General features: G+C 39.8%; 5 non-coding genes across 5 annotated transcripts; 2 read left to right on the forward strand and 3 right to left on the reverse strand.

Moving 5' to 3' along the window:
- Positions 1-372: 372 nt before the first annotated feature.
- On the forward strand, positions 373-445 carry TRNAK-UUU (transfer RNA lysine (anticodon UUU)). The gene has a single exon. It is a non-coding gene; the product is annotated as a tRNA-Lys (tRNA).
- Positions 446-913: 468 nt separating this feature from the next.
- TRNAR-ACG (transfer RNA arginine (anticodon ACG)) lies at positions 914-986 on the forward strand. Its single transcript has one exon. It is a non-coding gene; the product is annotated as a tRNA-Arg (tRNA).
- A 1,497-nt stretch (positions 987-2,483) lies between these two features.
- TRNAR-ACG (transfer RNA arginine (anticodon ACG)) lies at positions 2,484-2,556 on the reverse strand. Its single transcript has one exon. It is a non-coding gene; the product is annotated as a tRNA-Arg (tRNA).
- A 473-nt stretch (positions 2,557-3,029) lies between these two features.
- TRNAK-UUU (transfer RNA lysine (anticodon UUU)) lies at positions 3,030-3,102 on the reverse strand. Its single transcript has one exon. It is a non-coding gene; the product is annotated as a tRNA-Lys (tRNA).
- Positions 3,103-6,798: 3,696 nt separating this feature from the next.
- On the reverse strand, positions 6,799-6,870 carry TRNAE-UUC (transfer RNA glutamic acid (anticodon UUC)). Its single transcript has one exon. It is a non-coding gene; the product is annotated as a tRNA-Glu (tRNA).
- Positions 6,871-15,965: the final 9,095 nt, after the last annotated feature.

A 15,965-nucleotide genomic window follows, 5' to 3' on the forward strand; every position in this document is an offset into this window, starting at 1 on the left:
TGCGATTGCATAGCCAGTCCTCTATTAAACTAAGAGCGCGGAGTCCCCAGGAAATCTCAGTTGATAAGGGCGCCCAGGGGAGAAAGCGAGGCGCAAGCGGCTCAGTCAGTGTCCTTGACATTTCTGGCGGTGGAACCCCGGCCCGTGGACTTCCATAGACCCCCTTCAGGTTTTCGTCCGGAAAGGGCAGCCTGTTGTCCCGAAGCCGAGCATTGTGCTTGTTTGCCACTAACCTAGAACAAGTCCCAGGCCGAAACTGATTGCACGTGAGCAAGCTTTTCTCCCTTAAAGCCCTCCACTTCTAAAGAAAGACGAGAGAAACTCACCTTGCCACTTTGCTTGTGAGATGGTCAGAATGCGTCCCCTTCGTGGGCCCGGATAGCTCAGTCGGTAGAGCATCAGACTTTTAATCTGAGGGTCCAGGGTTCAAGTCCCTGTTCGGGCGAACTACCACGCCACTCTTTTTTGCTTTTCCCCGTCTCAAATCTCACAGGAGAGACTCCCATTGCCCCCGACAGCCCCTTCAGTCCTGCGAGCTGCCTTCGCTTTACACTGTGGAACTACGTGCAAAACAGTGTGAAAGGTCCGAAAATGGACCTCTCCGGATCCGGGAATGGAATTTCACTGCTGTTACCCACCTCCTCTCACCGCCACCGCCACCCTCATTCCCCCGGATGCTTTGAGAAGAAGACAGGGGACCATCTCACCAAGGGTGTAGACGGAGTCCCGAGAAGAGAAATGGTCCTAGACGCACAGAGACCAAAGCAGGTTCTTGGGGCGTTCCTCTAACAACGAGATTTAATAATGAGGCGGCGGTGGCTGGGGAAAAATGCTCCAGGGCACCATAAAAGTACTTCCAAAGGAACTCGGTTCAACTTCATTAAGTTTACCCGACAGCTTTACTTTCAGCCAAGGGCCAGTGGCGCAACGGATAACGCGTCTGACTACGGATCAGAAGATTCTAGGTTCGAATCCTGGCTGGCTCGGCTTCGCTTTTCCTAAATATCTTACTTCAGTGTAGCAAAGGTACTTCTCCACGTGTTCTACTATTACATTAGAGTCCTAATTGAGGCCTTCCTCTGGCAAAGATGCAGAAGTTCCATGTCACTTTAGTCTTCGGTTCATTTTACAGACAAAGAATTAAGGCAAACAAGTACTAACAGTGTCAAACTAATTAAACTTAGTTGTAATTGTTTGAGATCAGACTTGAAAATTCACCAAGAGTGACTCCCAAGTCCAGCTCTCTTTCTATGTGCTGCGCCACAAAAATTGAAGTTACCCAAGACAATATTTTCTATAGTCAAAAGAAATTCTGGTGTTGTTTCAAACCAAACAGGAATTGACTTGTGGGGGAAAATGGACATTTTTGTTTTCAAATTTGTTTTTATTCTGAACTTAACAAATATCAAATAAAATGGGCATTACTGTGTACATAGAAACTGCAATTCTGTTGTTGAGAGCTGAAAAAGGAAAAGAGGAGAAGGAAAAGGGGGAAGAAGAGGAAGAGGAAGAGGTGGAAGAGGAGGAGGAGGAGGAGGGAAAGAGGAGGGGAGGAGGAGGAGAAGGAGGAAGAGGAGGAGGAAGAGCAGGAGGGGAGGAGGAGGAGGAGGAGGAACAACACTGGCCACTGAAATTGCTGGTGCAAAGCTTAAACATCCATATTGTCCCGGAAATAGTAAAGAAGCAGAGTTTTATTGTACTAGGGAACCATCAATGTTTCCAGAAGTTTAAGAATTCACGCAGTGGACATGCACTTGGAAAAATTAGAATATTGGAAATGTTCTATGAGTTTCTACATGCCAATAATTCTTCCACAGGAACCGATTGCAATGCTAAGTGACACCCCATTGTACTCCTTCATTGAGACTTTTATCAAAAAGTTTACATCGAAGACTTGTCCAACGCGATGGAAGTCTTTTCCTTTTAAAATTCAGTTCAATCCCACGATCATTTTATATACTGTCTACTATGCAACAGATGTTTTAACTATTTGTTTTGAGATTATCTTAAAACATCTTAAGGATATTAATGTAATTACTCGGGACATTATAGTATTTTTGACTCCTGCATCCAAAGCAACTCTGGATGGTCATCTACTAAAGGAAAGAAGTGATTTGCATATTAATATAAAACAGTTTTCAAACCTTAAGGGAAAGAAATCCAAGATTTCAAAATTCCCTTATCCTATAAATGTGAGTGGCAAGATTCAGAAAGATTTGAGTAAAATAATTGGGATTTGGTCCAGAAATCTTAATCTATTGTGTGATTCTGAAAGTTAATTCTCTGGTCTTCCTAGTAATATTGCCCATGGTCTATCTTTTACAAAAACTTAAAAGAACATACATACACGTAATTTTAAATTCATTACTCGTCCTTTATGTGACTTATGAAATGACTATTAACTTGTTCTCTTGCTCTATCCATATTTGTAACACATCAGGTTTCTAGAAGTCCTACAGACTAATTTTTAGGAAAAACAAAGCCGAGCCAGCCAGGATTCGAACCTAGAATCTTCTGATCCGTAGTCAGACGCGTTATCCGTTGCGCCACTGGCCCTTGGCTGAAAGTAAAGCTGTCGGGTAAACTTAATGAAGTTGAACCGAGTTCCTTTGGAAGTACTTTTATGGTGCCCTGGAGCATTTTTCCCTAGCCACCGCCGCCTCATTATTAAATCTCGTTGTTAGAGGAACGCCCCAAGAACCTGCTTTGGTCTCTGTGCGTCTAGGACCATTTCTCTTCTCGGGACTCCGTCTACACCCTTGGTGAGATGGTCCCCTGTCTTCTTCTCAAAGCATCCGGGGGAATGAGGGTGGCGGTGGCGGTGAGAGGAAGTGGGTAACAGCAGTGAAATTCCATTCCCGGATCCGGAGAGGTCCATTTTCGGACCTTTCACACTCAGTTTTGCACGTAGTTCCACAGTGCAAAGCGAAGGCAGCTCGCAGGACTGAAGGGGCTGTCGGGGGCAATGGGAGTCTCTCCTGCCCTGAGATTTGAGACGGGGAAAAGCAAAAAAGAGTGGCGTGGTAGTTCGCCCGAACAGGGACTTGAACCCTGGACCCTCAGATTAAAAGTCTGATGCTCTACCGACTGAGCTATCCGGGCCCACGAAGGGGACGCATTCTGACCATCTCACAAGCAAAGTGGCAAGGTGAGTTTCTCCCGTCTTTCTTTAGAAGTGGAGGGCTTTAAGGGAGAAAAGCTTGCTCACGTGCAATCACTTTCGGCCTGGGACTTGTTCTAGGTTAGTGGCAAACAAGCACAATGCTCGGCTTCGGGACAACAGGCTGCCCTTTCCGGACGAAAACCTGAAGGGGGTCTATGGAAGTCCACGGGCCGGGGTTCCACCGCCAGAAATGTCAAGGACACTGACTGAGCCGCTTGCGCCTCGCTTTCTCCCCTGGGCGCCCTTATCAACTGAGATTTCCTGGGGACTCCGCGCTCTTAGTTTAATAGAGGACTGGCTATGCAATCGCAAAAGTTCTCAAATCTTCGCCTTGCCCAGCGCCTGGCAGTGTGCTCCTCACGCCCCGGTTTAGCCCTAGGGGAGCAGCAGACTCGACTTGTGGGGCGACAGAAGAGGGGACGACGAGGGGCTGAAATGGGAAGCCTCGGTCTGCGAGAAAGAAGCGTAGCGGAAAGCTCCTTAGCCCTGGAGAAGAGGAGGCAAACTGATATTCGATTAACTTGATAGCCGCGTCGTCACGGATCGCAGCCACAAAAATCTGGAGTTTGAACTAGACCTTCCCTTCCAGCTTTCCCTCCTAAGATTTTCTTCGAGACAAAGAGAGGACGGTTGCCGCATTCTTTCTGGCTGTATCTGGCAATTCATTACATTTCTAAGAATATCGAAGTAGAATATTGGGTCTTGCACACCTTTCCGAAACCCTCGCTAGGGTTACCATCCCCTGCGGCTCTCACCCTCTATCGCGCCTTCCTTTCTTTGCAAAAACAAACGAATGAATAGATAGAAATTCCACCTATATTTGGTGCCTTCGCTTCTCTTCTTGTTCTCTTCTAAAGTTTGTAATTTGGTTTCTGATCACATCATTCCCTTGAAGGTTACACTCTCTAATATAAATGATGATTTTTCTCATTCTCTCAATCTTCTTGGTCTTTCAGCATTTTTTGACGCTGTCACTCCCCTCTCTGCCAGAATTTTCCTTTCTTTCTCTTAGTTGTCTTACCTTCCTGTTTCCTCCCTGATTTGTTATTCAGGTATTTCGCATGACTAATATATAGATAAACCAACCTTCCGCCCAAGTTCTTTTCTGAACCTCTTCTCTCTTTTCACTCTCTGAGCTCCAAGACTCATCAATTTGCATGGATTTAATTACTATTCGTATGCTCCGGAATGATTAATCTATCCCTAGTGTTTTTCAGTGGTGGTTGGATCACGCAACCTGAATCTACTATTAACGAAAGTTACTAACTGGATATTCTTTGGAGTTTGTCTCAAACTTAGCATATCCAACTTAGAACTCAGTCTCTTTTTCACCCAAATCTATCCGTCTTCGAAACTTTCTCTTTCTCGCTGACAGCACCAAAGTTTTCAATTATCATTCTCCAGTTCTCACTCAAACTCATTCCACATAGGCAATCTCAAAACCTTATTCTTTCGATCTCCTTTATAGTTACTTTGTAGTCGACTTGTCTAAATCTTTCAGAGATAGATAGATAGATAGATAGATAGATAGATAGATAGATAGATAGATAGATAGATAGATGGATGGATAGATTGCCTCCTTTAGAATGTAAACTCTTTATCTTTGAATTTAGCACAGTGTCTGACACTTTAGTAAGTAGGTAAATCAGAAAGTCAACCTGGGTCCTCTGAAATTTATTTACAGCTGAAAACTGTCGTTGTAATTATTTTTCCTATACCTATTCGCATTATTTTAAGCATTTAAAAACTTTAATTTGAGAAGGAGGTCTAGACTTCCTCAGGTTCCCAAATCGGTCTGTAACGGGAAGAAAAAGTTTAAGAATCCTTGACTTTAAAATATTTTGATTGATGGCTGATCTGCTCTCCCACTCCTATACAAACCCGAGTTTTCTATCATACAAACTAATCCCGGAAACATTCAGCAACCCAACAACATCATTCTAGGATGGTAATGAAGAACTTCCACTGGAAGAATACCATTTGAGATTCCTCGTCAGAGGCATCATTTTTTTCTCCCTCTGTCATAATCTTCTATTTTTAGGGTCCATCTACTTGAAGACTTCACATTTAGCCTCCCAACCCAGGGAAACTGACCTTGTTTTGTGCCAACATTTACTGGTAATGTAGATCTCTAATTACCCAAAGTGTCCTTGTCAGAAATCGTTTACACATTTATCTGTGGACTGAAATGTCTGAGTCCTCCCTGAAATGCTTTCCTTGAATAAAGACTCCAGTCTGTTCTATTTTCCCTTATCTCTTAAAGATATTTCCCTTGGATGACAGTAAATGGTAGTTCTGTTTTTCGCCACGGTTTTGTGAAGGATTCACCTTGTGCTTCACCCCCCCCCCCCCCACTCCCAACCCCTTTTGGCAAATAAATGGGAAGATCTGGTAAGTATGCCCTCCTGTGGCAGCTTGGCTTTCTCCCTTGCTGTCTTCCCACCCTTTCTTCATAGTTTCCTTGGATGCTGTGGGCAGAAGGCTCATGGCAGATGCTAAGAGGAATGAGGGATCCGGAGCTAGGGGAGGGGAAAATTCCTTCATCTTTCGAAGGAAAAAAGAGAAGGAGGGAAAATAAGAAAAAATAACCCTTATTGTTATCTTTCCTTGCCCACCCACCCCCACATCCACCTTTGCTGCATTCATTTTCCAATATAGTCTTCCGTTGTCCCCTACCAACAGAGTTAATTTTCAAAACATATGCATGGATAATTTTCGATATTAACCCTTTCAAAACCTTGTGTTTCAATCCCTCCCCCTTTCCCTCACCCCCTCCCCTAGATGGTAAGTAATCCAAAATATGTTAAACATGGCAAAAAAATGTTAAATCCAATATATGCATATATATTCACACAATTATTTTGCTGCACAAGAAAAATCAAAGAAAAAAGAAAAATGAGAAAGAAAATAAAATGCAAGCAAACAATAACAAAGAATGGAAAATGCTATGTTGTGATCCACATTCAGTTAGTTCCCACAGTCCTCTCTGTGGTTCTCTTCACCACAAGATCATTGGAACTGGCTTGGATCATCTCATTGTTGAAAAGAGCCACATCCAACAGAATTGATCATCGTATAATTTTGTTGTTGCCGAGTACAATGATTTCCTGGTTCTGCTAATTTCACTCAGCATCAATTCCTGTAAGTCTCTCCAGGTCTCTCTGAAATCATCAAGCTGATCGTTTCTTATAGAACAATAATACTCCATAACATTCATAAACCATAATTTATTCAGCCATTCTCCAACTGAGGGGCATCCAATTTCCAGTTTCTAGCCACTATAAAAAGGGCTGCCACAAACATTTTTGCACATGTGGGGCCTTTTCCCTCCTTTAAGATCTCTTTGGGATATAAACCCAGCAGAAATACTGCTGGATTAAAGGGATATAATTTTGGGCTAAATTCCAAATTCCTCTCCAGAATGATTGGATCACTTGAGAGAAATGTTTTAAGCTGGATAGAAATTAATTATGGAAAATCAATTAGTCAATCACGTGTGTTTAACAATATGTCTAAGAGTCTCAATTAGGGTGAAAAATTAGATTTTGTTTTAGATCGGGATATTAGTTTAGGGGATTTAATGCCCTGAAGGTCAATATCTAATGAAGAGGGTTGAAGGTACGAAAAGAGAGACTTTCCCTGACCGGGAATCGAACCCGGGCCGCGGCGGTGAAAGCGCCGAATCCTAGCCACTAGACCACCAGGGACATCTGAGAGATGATTCCCCAACCTTTCTATTGTATGTATTTTTAAAAAAATGTTTCTCTGTTCTTTTTCACTTTTCTTAAATAGTAAGTTCTTTCTCTTAAGTCTTTTTAGATATATCCTTTCTCCCATTCATTCATCTGGCTAGACAAACACTCCTCGATTAAGGCGACATTGTATAGGTTAGATGCTACGCATTTAAATCACAAACTCAAAAAATCCTTGCCCTCCAGGAAGTGGAATTTTAGCCCGGAGCAACAGAGATTTACAGAACACAGGCAAGGAAATACCATTTCCTCTCGTCCAAGGACCAGACACCTACAGTCAACGGAATCACAGAACCCCTTCCCTAACGGCTAGCCTCTCCCTCTTCCTCCCCTTCCCAACACCTCCGTAGGACCTGGAGTTTCTAAGGCTCTTGGCAGGGATTTAACCACGTCGAAAGAATGAACACTGTGGGGTGGCCGCAAAGGGACAAAAACGCAACAATGCGCCCAATCACTCTGGAAATTGAGCCTTCACATAGCTTGGGAGCGGCTTCGGGCTCCTTATAGACTTGTGATGTACCGGCATCTCCAGGAGCCGAGTGAACACTCACTAATTTTGCCCTGAAGTTTGCTAGCAAGCCCTACGGCAGTTTAGGCTCCGGAATTCTTGAAAGAGATTGGAGAAAAGCGCAAAAGGAAATCAGATCCGCCGAGCAGAAAGATTTTTGATATATGCATGGGTAATTTTTCAGCATTGACAGTTGCAAATCCTTTTGTTCCAACTTTTCCCCTCCTTTCCCCCACCACCTTCCCCAGATGGCAGGTTGACCTATACATGTTAAGTATGTTAAAGTATAAATTAAATACAATATAAGCATACATGTCTTAACAGTTATTTTGCTAATTGTACACTCTTTCAAAGTCCGACTCTTTGTACAGCAAAATAATTGTTTGGACATGTATACATATATTGTATTTAACTTATACTTTAACATACTTAACATGTGTGTATATATATATATATATGGAATTAGAAAGTATGAAGAATGGGGATTGATTTTGAATTTGCAAACCTGTGTAGCTGACAGAATGGTAGTGCCCTTTGCCGAAATATTAATATTTCAAGGAAAAATATGGGGATGGAGTTAGAGGGAAGAGGAATGTTAAGTTCTGTTCTGGACATATGGAATTTGTGATACTTAAGGGACATTTCAATTGGAAATATCCATGAAACAATTGATGAAGTGAGACAAAAAAAAAAGGGAAAGACTGAGACTGGAGAAATAGACACAGACACACAGAGAGATATATAGACATAGACATAGTTATAGATATATGTCTACAAAGAGGTGATATTTGAACCAATGTTAATTGATGAAGTCCTCAAGAAAAAGAATAAAGAAAAGAGGGAATAGAACCACATACAGTTTCTTGGTGGGCATGGTAGGAAGGATTCCCCCAACAAAGGTTACTGGAAATGGTTAATGGTCATTGTTGTTTGGGGACGTAAATCTTCATCTCCTTTTCATTGCAGTGTAGGGAAAACAAACTAGGTCTGTTAAAGCTGTTCTTTGGACCCCAAGGATCCCCAACAAATCCCAACAAATGTGAGAGTTTTAATAAATACTATTCCCCAAAAGAAGAAATCTAATCAACTCATGGAACTGTGAAAGTTGCAAAAAAGAATTGAAGATTTCTCTAAGGAACAAAATCTTTCTTCCTGTTCTTAGACAAACTGTTTGAGAAAGGCAACTTCACTTGTTGCTTCACCTTTCCCTTCTCAAGCAATTTCCTGAACTCTTTTCCAAATAGCTTCTGACCACATTACTCACTGAAACTGCGGTTTCCAAAGTCCCCAATTATTCCTTAATTGTCCAGTGTAACCACCATTCTTTTTTTTTTTCATTATAACTTTTTATTTACAAGATATATGCATGGGTAATTTTTCAGCATTGACAATTGCAAAACTTTTTATTCCAACTTTTCCCCTCCTTCCCTCTACCCCTTCCCCCAGATGGCAGGTTGACCAATACATGTTAAATATGTTAGCGTATAAGTTAAATACAATATATTTTTACATGTCCATACAGTTATTTTGCTGTACAAAAAGAATTGGACTTTGAAATAGTGTACAATTAGTCTATGAAGGAAATCAAAAATTCAGGCGGACAAAAATAGAGGGATTGGGAATTCTATGTACTGGTTCATAGTCATCTCCCAGAGTTCTTTCGCTGGGTGTAGATGGTTCAATTCATTATTGCTTTATTGGAACTGATTTGGTTCATTTCATTGTTGAAGAGGGCAACTTCCATCAGAACTGGTCATCATATAGTATTCTTATTGAAATATATAATGATCTTCAGGTAACCACCATTTTTCAAACTGCCCCAATCAATACACTCCTATAACTCCCTAGCTTCTAGGATCAAATAAAAGCTTCTCTATTTGGACATTTGAAACTTTTAACAACCTGCCTTCCTTTTACCTTTCCAGTCTATGTAGACATTGTTAGTTTCCTTCAAGATTCATTTCAGGTGTCTTGCATAAGATTCTTCCTTAAATCCTCAGTTACCAGGGTCTTCCCCTCCTCGATTTCCTTGGTTTTGATGTTTATGTTTTATATTTCTAATTTCTAATGCTAATAATGTAAAGTATATCTTAAGATGTGTTCACACTTTAGGGGGAGAGCCTACTACTGCCAAGCATTTACCAGCACATTCCTATAACATGTAGTCTCTCCTTAAGAATGTAAATTCCCTAAGGACAGATATTTTTGTTCTTGACTTTATTTTCTTGGATTTTGCTACAGTGCCCGACACATAGTGACCACTTAAATTAACAATTCTTTTTAAAAAAAATTTTAAATAAACAATTCTTTACCTAGGGCACCCGAACTTTATTTTTTTAAATTAATAATCATATTTCCATTTATCGTTTCCTTTCTAAAATAATGCATTTTATAATGTGTATTTAAAACACTACTTTAATAGGGATCCATAGACTTCGCCTGACTTTCAAAGGGGTCTGTGACATTAAAATAACATAAAAAGGTTAGGAACCCCTGACTTAAAAGCTTATTCGTTGATTGTCGGATTCCATTACCGCTCGGGAAGGGTAATCCATACTTCCCGTTGCAGGAGATGTGGGATTCCTGTTGCAGAGCTTGGAAGATTGGTAATTTTTCTCTGCCTTTAGGGTTGATGTAATCTAGTGAATGCATAGTCATAGTTGGACATTTCAGTTTTTACTACGATCGCCTCCCTGCCTCCTCAGGTCTCACCGGGCCCTCTCTTCATTTTGTGCTTGAACCACAACTTCTGCAGATCCACTATCTCTAAGTCTTTAAATTGAAACAGTTGACACTTTTGTCAATGCACTAAAATGAATACTTTTACTTTACCTCTTAAACTTCCATTCAACAACGGGAAATGGTATCGCTGTTTTATGTCGTGAATTATTTTTGCGGAGGTTTTACCTGTCCCTTTTGTGTGAGTGTGTATATGTCTGTTTTATTCACTGTTTTGTCATCTTATTTCTTTCCCTCTAGTATCTTTCTGTCCTTCTGTCCCTGCTTTCTCATTTCGAAGGTGTGAACAGAAGATTCAAAGCAGAAGCCAATAGGAATGAGAGAAAGGTCTCTTGGACAGAGAAGGAAGGAAGGAAGGAAGGGAGGGAGGGAGGGAGGAAAGGAGGAAGGGAGGAGGGGAGTAAGGGAGGAGAGGAGGAAGGGAGGGAGAAAGAGAGAGGGAAAGAGAGAAAGAAGAAATAAAAAGAAAAGAGGAAGGGACGGAGAGAGGAAGGAAACAAGAGAAAAAGGGAGGAAGAGAAGGACGAAGGAAAGAAGGGAGAGAGGAGTGAAGAAGGGAGGGAGGAAAATGAAGGAAAGAAGAAAGGAAAAGGAAAGAAAAATAAAGAAATTATTGTTAACTTTTTTGTTACCTCATATTTTCAAATATACCCTTCCTTTCTCTCCTATGCACTCTCTCCCCGCAACTCCCCACACCCCCTCCTCCCTCCCTCCCCTCCCCGTCCAGTCCAGAGATAAAAGGAGTTCTTGAAAACCAACCAATCTATCAACCATGTTTTGCTATGGGTGCAATGTTCTAACCCCATAATCTAGGATGGGGTCAAATTTCCTTTTGGCTCAGGTACTTGTTAGAAGGATTGAAGAGATAGTTACTACATTCCTAATAGATTAGATAAGAAGTAGAAAAAAGCACCGTCATTAACAAGGGAATTTGCGTAACCGACAATTAAGTCCCAGCCTCCAAATACTAGGGAGCCTTGAGCTAGCGTTACTATTTCATACAAAGTATATTACCCGTTCTCTGGCTCTGGCTCTGGCTCTGGCTCTGTCTGGCTCTAGTTCTCTCTCTCTCTCTCTCTCTCTCTCTCTCTCTCTCTCTCTCTCTCTCTGTATATATATAAATATATCTTAAATGCTTCCCGTTGGAATGAACTATTTTTCTTAAATTCTTTGGGGTAATTTCCGATCTATCCACCCATCTATCTATTTATTTAAATCAACTAATGCCCACTGATTAAATGCCTACTTTACAAATGGGCCCTCCAGATCCCAAAAGGGAAGTCAAAGAATCTTCAAAGAACTTACATTCCAGTCTGGGAAACACCAGATGCACAGAGAACCATGGGTATAATCAGGGCAACGCAACTCCCCCATTGCCCAACTTTCAATTACCTCCCTCAAAAAACAAAAACAAACAAACAAACAAACAAAACCAACAACCAGAAATTCTCAATATGAATATACATACCCAGAAAAACAAATTTCCATACTAGCTATATATTTTTAAAAAATATGTCTCTTCTCCCATTTTAAGCTTATCATCTCTGTCAGGAGATGAGTTAATGTTTATTTCCATTCATTGTGTTTTTCAGAGTTCTAAGGTCGTTCAAAGTTATTTAACATACTGTGGTCATTGTATAAATTTGTTCTTGTAGTTCTCACTTTGTTTCAATTAAGGTCTTCCAGTTTCCTCTGAAATTGTCTATTTCACCAATTTTTTATGGCATAATATTCCATTACAAGTATAAACTAAAATTTGCTTCACCATTTCTCAGTAGAAGACAGTCCCTTAATTTTCATTTCTGGGCTATTATGAAAGAGTACTGCTACAAACATCTAAATACTTGCCCTCTTTCTTTGAGGTAAAGAATATGTAAACTTTTGCTAACTTTCTAGGCATAATTCCAAATTACTTTCCATAATGCCTATATTAACAGCCAACCCAACATTTGTCATTCCTTTCTTTTGTGGTGTTTGTCACTCTAATAGCTATAAGATGAAACTTCAAAGTCACTTTATATTTATTTAATTATTAATAGTTTAGAACATTTTTATATTAGTAATGATGGTTTAGATTTCTTCCTTTAACAAGTACCTGTTCATATCTTTTAACTATTTGTTAGTGAATGACTATTAGTCATAAGGAGAGAAATGTATGTTCTAAGTTGAGTGCAGAGATCCATGATTATAGAAGCTATGTGATTAGAGACAGACTGAGGCATACAGCAGGCAGAAGAAAGGAAGAGTGGTGTCATAAAAAATACTCTTTCTTATGGTTCAGAGTAGGATGAATTGAAAGGGGGGGGGGAAGTGTGACATTAGTAGTTTTTATCACTCTAATTATAAGATGCTTTTATCCATTTCCTTCTGTATGTAAAACACATAAACCTTGACATAGACATAAGCTTACTTAATTCCCTTATTTGTAAGACCTGAAATGGTTGACTATTCCTAACATTCTATTATTTTCTAATAGTGACTTAAAATTTTGGGGCACCAATATTATCATGGGGAATGTATGTATGATGGCATTTTCCCAGATCACTTTCTCATCTGTTAGTAGGAGTAATATGGAATTTCTGACTCAGATTTCCGTGAAAAACTGAGAATACAGGTGGGATTGATTTCTTCAGAACTTCCTTCAAAATTGCCAAATTTAATGGCTTTCTCTCAATTCTCATATTTCTAAATATCTCTAAAGCCTTTGACACTATTAATTATTCTTTTCTTTTTACTCTCTAGGTTTATGTGACATAACTCCATTCTGATTTTCCTCCTAGCTTCTTACTGCTTCTTCACAGTAACCTTTGCTGGGTCTTCAATCAGGTCTTACACTAACTGTGGACACAACACAGGGCTGTATTCTGGGCCATCTCCTCCCTCTGTACTCTTTAAATTGGTGATTTCATCAGCTCCCTAGATTCAATTATTATCTCTATGCTGGTGATAGTCTAATCTATTTACCCATGGGTCCTAATCCCTTTTCTGAGCTCATCTCTCATCTCCATCAATTTATTACTTATTATTATTAACTTATTATTGTGTCTCATAGGCATCTTAAACACAAAATGTCCAAACAGAATTCACTATCTTTTCTCAAGAATTGTTCTGTCTACTCTGAGATATCACTACACACCTGTCAGATTGGCTAGAATGACAGGGAAAGATAATGCGGAATGTTGAAGAGGATGTGGGAAAACAGGGACACTGATACATTGTTGATGGAATTGTGAATACATCCAGCCATTCTGGAGAGCAATTTGGAACTATGCTCAAAAAGTTATCAAACTGTGCATACCCTTTGATACAGCAATGTTTCTACTCGGCTTATCTCCCAAAGAAATCTTAAAGAAGGGAAAGGGACCTGTATGTGCAAGAATGTTTGTGGTAGCCCTGTTTGTAGTGGCCAGAAACTGGAAACTGAGTAGATGTCCATTAATTGGAGAATGGCTGAATAAATTGTGGTATGTGAATATTATGGAATATTATTGTTCTGTAAGAAATGACCAGCAGGAGGATTTCAGAAAGGCCTGGACTCACATGAATTGATGCTGAGTGAAATGAGAAGGACCAAAAGATTATTATATACTTCTACAACAATACTATATGATGATCAATTCTGATGGACTTGGCCATCTTCAGTAATGAGATGAACTAAATCAGTTCCAATAAAGCAGTAATGAACCGAACTAGTTACACCCAGTGAAAGAACTCTGGAAGATGACTATGAACCATTATATAGAATTCCCAATCTCTCTATTTTTGTCTGCCTGCATTTTTTATTTCCTTCACAGGCTAATAGTACAATATTTCAAACTCCAATTCTTTTTGTACAGCAAAATAACTGTTAGGACATATATGCTTTAACATACTTAACATGTATTGGTCAACCTGCCATCGGGGAAAGGAGATGGGGGGAAGGAGGGGAAAAATTGGAACAAAAGGTTTGGCAATTATCAATGCTGTAAAATTACCTATGCGTATAACTTGTAAATAAAAAGTTATAATTTAAAATTTTTAAAAAAAGAGAGAGAATTGTTCTGTCTTCCTAACTTCCTTAAGTTTTCACTGTGGAGGGCACCACCAATCTGTCAGTCATCCAGGCTCAAAATTTAGATGTCATACTTAATTTCTTTCTCTTCCCCCTATATCTATATCCTGTAATCTTCTAGAATAACAGAACTACTAGACTTACTGTCCTTCTGGAGGAGATAAAATCCTTCCTAATTTCACAAGGAAAGGCAAGGATAGATGATATATCTTTTGGAGCATGGTATCAGTTAATTTATTGAGAACTAAAGATAACAAGTAGATGTCCTAGGAATCACCTGAGACAAAGATGATAACTTTACTTTTAATCATATCTTTAAATTAACTTGGAGGGAAAGCTGATTTCTTGAGCTTAACTCAAGAATATAGCAAAGTGGCTTTAGGCAGATGCAGATTCAATTATAAAAATGAATACAGCATAAAATCAACTACATTGTAGGAGCAATGTAGTAGAAATCAATACAGAAGAAACTAAATATTTTAAACTTGCTTCATTCAAAGAGAAATAATGGTCATTTAACTTTGAACATGTCTTTGAATAATTTTTTTCCCCCAAGACCATCCACATTTCTTTGACATATATGGAACTGATTCCAACTTGGGGAATCTTTATGGGAAATTAAAGGAAGAAGGGAATGAACAGTTTAAAAAAGGAGAATATGTGGAAGCAGAAAGTTCTTATAGCCCAGCTCTTCAGACTTGTCCTGCCTGCTATCAAAAAGATAGATCGGTTCTGTTTTCAAACCGAGCTGCTGCAAGAATGAAACAGGATAAAAAAGATGCTGCTATTAATTACTGTAGCAAAGCAATTGAATTAAATCCCAGTTATATCAGGGCACTATTGAGGAGAGCAGAATTATATGAGAAAACTGACAAGCTAGATGAATCTCTTGTCTCCTTCACGTGGGGCTCGACTAGCTTTCTGGTGAGTCTTTTAGACCAGCTTGGTCTCAGTGGGGGAAGTGCAGAAGCCCAGCCACCAACTCCTCTCCAATCCAGCTGAACTCTCTTCTGCGGCCAGCCAGCCAAGTGGAAAATATATTCTCTCTTGCCTTGCCTCGGAGAGAGGGCTTCTGGCGTAACTCCACTGAAATCGCGACTTGTAGCTTCTTCACTCTGAAAAACTTCTTTGGCCCATTGAAGCTCTATTTATGCTCCTTCAAGAGAGGGATTGTGGGTTTTCTCCCATAATGCTCTCTGGCCCAAAGAGCTTCAAGGGAGGTGTGAACACAAAGGTGTAAACACAAGCTTTGTACTAATTAGTTCTACTTAGTACCTTGTTTCAGGTTCTAGCCAAAATCTTCTTGTAAAATTAGATCAACTCTAATGAGTTAGCAGTTTGTAAGGATTCCAACATCTCCCCCTTTCTTTTGTTTTGGAACATAGGATGGTCATGACCTCCCTGATTTCTCAAGGAGGTGAGAACCCCACCTAAAAGGTGATCCCTGACATCTCAGGAAGGGAAATGAAAACACCAAAGGAAATAGGAAATCAAATCAGATTAGTGGGTTTCTGAAGGGGTACACATAAATCCATCAATATGGGCCAGAACTTTGTAACAGATATACATGGTATACATAAATCCATCAATATGGGAGGCATTATACATAATTTACATAAGCACATAGCAATATGACACAGGCTAGTAGTTATTCCACAATTGATAACTGTTCAAGGGAAATGAATAGAAAGTTTTCAAAGAAACTCAATGTACAGTAACTATTTAGAAATTCTCTCAACAACTAATAACAAT

The sequence above is a fragment of the Antechinus flavipes genome, chromosome 1 (genome assembly GCF_016432865.1).
Source record: "Antechinus flavipes isolate AdamAnt ecotype Samford, QLD, Australia chromosome 1, AdamAnt_v2, whole genome shotgun sequence".
NCBI lineage: Eukaryota > Metazoa > Chordata > Mammalia > Dasyuromorphia > Dasyuridae > Antechinus > Antechinus flavipes.